A 5,929-nucleotide genomic window follows, 5' to 3' on the forward strand; every position below is an offset into this window, starting at 1 on the left:
TGGGCCCCTTCCTCCATAAAAAATCCTAAAGATTATATTTTACAATTGGGTTGCTGCAAAGACTAGTGTAATTCTGCCTGAATTCATTATCATATATTCATTAATCTTAGATTTATTCTTTTCTTCTCTTTTGTAAAATAGATTAGAATAAAAATATTCTGTGGGCTCCTGAAACTATCATGGGCCCTAGGTCCTGCACCTGTTGTGACAAATGCTGCTCCTAGCACACCTGGGAGGATGGGGATGCTACGTGTGCCTTCTCCTGGCTGCGGCTCCTGAGCCTGGAAACCTGGAGAGAGGTTTGGGACCAGGATATTTATCCGTGAGTCACAGCCCCATTCCTGGTGTAAAACGGGTCAACTCCTCCGTGCTCACACTGCAGAGTCCCTCCACCCGGCTTCAGTTGTGTCTGAGGTATGACCCTAAAGCTGGGTGGAAAATCCAAACAGATTAAGTTACCAGCACCCTTTCTTATCTTAACACCTGGCCTGCTTCACGTTTTTTCCTCACCTGGATATCAGATTATTAAGTGAAATCCAATTTTAAAATGCTTTGCAAACCAAGCAAATGCATCCTTTGGTTGCCAATCGGTGTCCACTATTTTGCAACAGTATTTAAGTTCTTATTATATTTCTAGAGTTGCTTTAGGTGTATTCAAGCAAACGTTAGGATTGATACTTTTACACACTGTCCTGCACCTTGATTTTTTCCATGACAACTTCCTCATCCTTTCTTTCCTAAACATCTGTAAGCATTCTATTTTAAGAATATATCAGTATAACTTATTTAACCTGTCACCCACTGAGGGCCTTTAGGTCGTTCCCCATCATTGCTACTACAAGCCGTGCAGCAATGAACACCGTATACATGTCGGTTACCTGTGTACCCGTGTAACCACAGGACAGACTCCCCAAAGTGGAGTTGCTAGATCAAGGGTATGTGCATTTGTCCTCCTAATAGATATTGCCACCCTGCTCTCCACAGAAGTTGTGCCCCTTGACACTCCCACCAGCAGCTCTCGAGGGGGGCTGTTTCTCCACAGCCTTGCAATGAAGCGCATTATAACCTTTTTTTTGGCCAATCTGATAGGTGAAAAAAACTCAGTCTACTTTTAATTTGTTTTTCTTTAATTATAGAGGTTGAACATCTTTTCATATGCCTAAGGGCTTTGCAAGTTTCTCTCCTCTTGAATTGTCTTTCCAGAAACATTTGAGGATGGGGCCCTCTTGGCTCTGGACAGGGTTAAGGGCCCGGGGCTGGAGGAAGAGCTGGGACCTGGCTTTTAATGGAGGTAAGGGTTTCTTGAACCCCTGGGAGAGAGCTCACCAGAACTCTGGGAAGTCAGAAATACAGATTCAAGGTTCCGGAGTCATCTACCAACACTTCCCCCCACCCCCATATGAAATATTCTTTAGTGCAAAACACAGAAGATAAATATGCAAATATAATGTGAATGTGTCTTCATCCAACTGATCTCCTGACTAGTTATCTTCAATTGTGTTGTACGTATGTTAAAATAGTGGTTAATTTATGGATTCTGTATGTTTTGAAACTCAGTTGTCCCAAGTTGATATTTGAACCAACTGTTTTTGTATTTTACCTACAAACACGTGGAGACTTTACCACAAAAACAACTCAAGCAGGAACATACGCCAGCCAATCACATCTCAAGATTTAAGCACATAACTTGGAGGAACAAGGGGACAGATGGATCCTGGCAGAAGTTTCAGAGGAAAAACTTGTAATGATCTGGTTAAGAATCTAAATAAAAATGGTACATAGGAGAAACAGGGAAGACCAGTGTGCTGCAAGTGTGCAGCCTACCTACCGTAGTTTAGATCTGCTTTGATGTTTATTTTCATGCCCAGAGATCTGACAACTTGTTTGTGAAGGTAAATGTCATATGATAAACCACTGTATATTCTCCCTGAATTGTCAGAAGTCACGTGATGGCAATGTGACTGTCTTCCTCCAAACCAGACAGCAATATGAATGTATGTTAAAGCTGATATTAACACTCCTTAAACTTTTAAATTTCTGATTAATTTTAGGGCTTGAGTATATAAGAATTATAACATAGTTTTATATCAAATTATACCACCCCCATCCATCTGTCTGTGTGTCTGTCTCTCTCTCTCTGCCCCTCTTCCCCCCTCCCCCCCCGTAAGAAAGACATGATAATGAAAAACGATTCCAGCAGGAGGATCTGGTTTAGAAACAAATGGGTTCCATGGCAACTCCTGACTCCACATGACTTCTAATAACTGGCATTTCAGTTGGAAACTGTCTATGCGATATTGTGTCCAACGCTGGTGTTTTATGTGGGGTTTTCCCTACTCTACATCTCAGAAATGGGGTCTTAACCTCCAGTTTCATGAATAAGCAGCAGCGGCAGCAGCAATATGTCACCACCTGTAACCATAATGTGGCCAGTGATTTGTCAAGTGTTTCTGGTTCCAATTTTCAGACTAGCTGACAGAGATAAACACAGAATGAGAAATGTCCAGAGCTGGTATCCCATAGTGTGGAAAATCTGGGAGCTGTGTTCCACTGCAAATTGACAGAGAGAGTCAAACGTTCTCATTCAACTTGAGAGAATGCGTGCCTCAGGTCCCCGATAGCAAGTCATGAATGGAGTCTGTGAGTCACAGACCACTGCACTGAAAAGGGAAAACTAAACAAGGACAAAAATAGCCTCATTAAAGGAAACCAAAATGGTCTGAGCTTGTCCTAGAGCTGAGTGACCTGCTGATCTCCCAATGAGTACTGGCACCGTCACAGTGACAAAAAAAGAAACTTGTAACAGGATGGGTTTGTAATACGTTGTGCCTGAGTGTTTTATAATTTTTACTGTGACCCAGGAAAAAAATTGTGTCACAAATGGATCAGGTGATTGCTCTTAGAAACTGCAAGTCAATGATGGAGTCAGTGCAAAGGTCAGAAGGAGCTGAGCTTGTGTACCTGAGCTTGGTCTAGAGCGTCTGAGTCCAGTTCCGGAGCTTGTGCCCCACCTGGGCAGGTCAAGATTGAAATTCAGCCAGGACTCAGTCCTATGTCCTACCCAGGGAGGATAGATACCTTTTTCTAAGTTGCACAAAGGCGCTATGTGGAGTAGCTCTCGCTTGGGCTAACACTGCCCTCCTTGGTGATTCTAGGCTATGTGACACCTGTCAAGGAATGTTTATCACGACCCTTGCAAATCATCATGCAGAGGTTTCAGTGGTTAACCCCAGTTGCCAGTGCTGGTCAGAGCAACCAGCAAATAATGGTTTACTCCAGGGGAGTATAAGAGTAGAAGTGACACAGCAAATTTGTTTAGTGAGGGCATGTTCCAGGCAAAGTAGGGGAGTGAAAAAGAAAGGTTACGGTGATGAAGAGAAAGAGGGGAACACGTGCAGGTGCGAAGCACCGTGGGGAGAGTTTGTCAAAAGTGTTGACATCGACATGCACGAAAAGTTTTGAAATCTATTGGCCAAATTCAGGGGGAAAATGCTTTAAGGTAGCTGAATGTGTTTGTTTTAAAAACTCTATTTACTCAACAATACGTTTATGCATTTTAAGGTAACTTTTGAAAAATCACACTCGTTTTGAGTAATTTGAAATTTGAGGAAGGGTATAAATCACCATAGGCCCAGAATATTTAATAGTGTTATTAACCACCAGTTATCCAATGGTCAGTAATGCCATAGCTCATACAGAACCTTCGCATCTTTCTAGAATGAGCTGACACCTGACCAAGGAGACAGTGCAAAGGAAGCACCTGTGCAGTGAGGAGAATGTGAAGGGCACTCGGTGGAGGAGATTCTCATTCACTCCATGATTTCAGGACTTCCCTGGAACCTCTGTGAATTTGTAATCCTCAGCATTCTTGTGAGGAAGGGGACAGACGACATCTCTCCAAGTTTCCAAAGGGAAGGCTGAAGAACAAATCTGAGTAACTTCCCCAGAACCCCACAGGAATAATGTTCACCGGAGTAAGTATTTCCAGATTTTCTTTCAAAAAGTGATTGAAACTTTTAGAACACGATCCAGTAAAAAGGGGTGACGTGTATTAAAGATAAAGAGAGTAACCCAAGGGACAAATATCCCCACGAAGTCGAGGAAGCAGAAGCATCTCTGGGCTGAAAGAAGAGGAGCTTACTAGCTGGCCTGGATTTCTTCTTGAAATTTTTCTTAACTGTTCATTTTGAACTAATTATAGACTTATAGGAAGTTTCAAAGAAAGGTACGGGGAAGTTCAGCGCACCCCTCTCACTCTCACCCAGCCTGCCCCAATGTTAACAGAGGTTATTCAAGCTTCTCCAGCTATGTATGCACTTGAGTGTGTGTGTGTGTGTGTGTGTCTGTAGTCATATGCAGTTTTGTCACATGTGTAGCTTAGTATAACATCAAGACACAGAGCTATAACATCGCTATAAGGTTCCCTCACACTGCCCTTTACAGCCACACCTGTCCCTTTCCCCTGCTCCCATTCTTAAACCCTGGCAACCAATAATCTGTTTTCTATCTCTATAATTTTGTTATCTCAAGAATGTTATACAACTGGAACCCTATAATATGTGAATTCTGAGATTGGCGCTTTTGCTCAGCATAACTCCCTTGAGGTTGATCCACGTGGTTACATGCACCGATAGTTCATTCCTTTTTATTGCTGAACAGTATTCCATGCTATGAAGCTACCATAGATTGTTTAACCATTCACCCACTGAAGGGCAGTCCAGTGGTTTCCAGTTTTGGGATGTTATGTATAAAGCCACTATGAACATTTGGATACAAATTTTTATGTAAACATGTGTTTTCACTTCTCTGGGATAGATGCCCAAGAGTACAACCTCTGGGCTGTATGGGAAGTCCATTTGTAAGTTTTAAAAGAACCTGCTAAACTATTTTCCAGAGAGAGTGTACCATTTTACATTCCCACCAACAATGTATGAGTGATCCAGTTTCTCCATATCCTTGCCATCATTTGATGTTATCATTATTTTTTATTTTAGTCATTGTGATAGGTCTGATACCATTATGCTGTTAATTTGCATCTCCCTAATGGTTAATGATGTTGAGCATTTTATCATGTGCTTGTTTGCTATCTTTATCTCCCTTCTGATGAAATGTCTGTTGATGTCCTTTGGGCATTTTCTACTTGGATTCTATGGTGCTTTACTGTTAGTTTTGAGAGTTTCTGTATGTATTCTATGTATATAAACCCTTTGTTGGATATGTGATTTGCAAATATTTTCTCCCCAAATTGTCTTTTCATCCCCTTTCTAGGGTCTTTCACATAGCAAAAGTTTTAGATTTTGATAATGTCCAATGTTTCCACCTTTTCTTTCTGAAATTTATTTTTCAATCCATAGCACAACATCATCCATTAGGAAATGCCTCAGTGTCAAAACCACACCTCTGTGAAGCTGTTTCATAATTGCAACAGGGGGATGAATGGCAATTCCAATTCCACAGATATTTATTAAGCATCTCTGGTGTAGCAGCTACTGCTCTGTGCACTCGGGATTTTTCAGTGAACAAAATAGCAAAGATCCCCACCTATGGGGCAGTTCCACTCAGATGGGGGGAGATAAACCATGATAAAAAGTCACAGCTCAGATAAGAGGTTTTAAGTGCTGAGGGAATAGAAAAAGGAGAAAAGAGGACAGGGATCCAGAGGGGGCGTTTGCAGGATCAAGTAAGAGTGTCAGGGTGGCTCTGCTGAGAGGGCGCAACCTGAGCTGACTTGAAGGGGGGTGAAGGAGTAAGTCCAGCGATGTCTGGAGGGAGGGGACTGCTGGAGCGAAGACCCAAAGTGGGGGCCACGCTCGTGGAATAGCAGGAGGTCGGTGTCTGGAGCAGAATGGGGTGCGGAGGGGAGAATAGAGGGTAAGCAGCAAGACGGGCAGATCACGGGGGCCGTGGAGGCCATCATGAGGACGTCACT

General features: G+C 42.6%; 1 long non-coding RNA gene across 1 annotated transcript; it reads left to right on the plus strand.

The window, feature by feature from the left end:
- Nucleotides 1-3,968, plus strand: LOC307195549. Its single transcript, XR_013830864.1, has 3 exons — nucleotides 1-322; nucleotides 1,204-1,291; nucleotides 3,718-3,968. It is a non-coding gene; the product is annotated as an uncharacterized lncRNA (long non-coding RNA).
- Nucleotides 3,969-5,929: the final 1,961 nt, after the last annotated feature.

The sequence above is a fragment of the Stenella coeruleoalba genome (assembly GCF_951394435.1).
Source record: "Stenella coeruleoalba genome assembly, chromosome: 12".
Classification (NCBI taxonomy): Eukaryota; Metazoa; Chordata; class Mammalia; order Artiodactyla; family Delphinidae; genus Stenella; species Stenella coeruleoalba.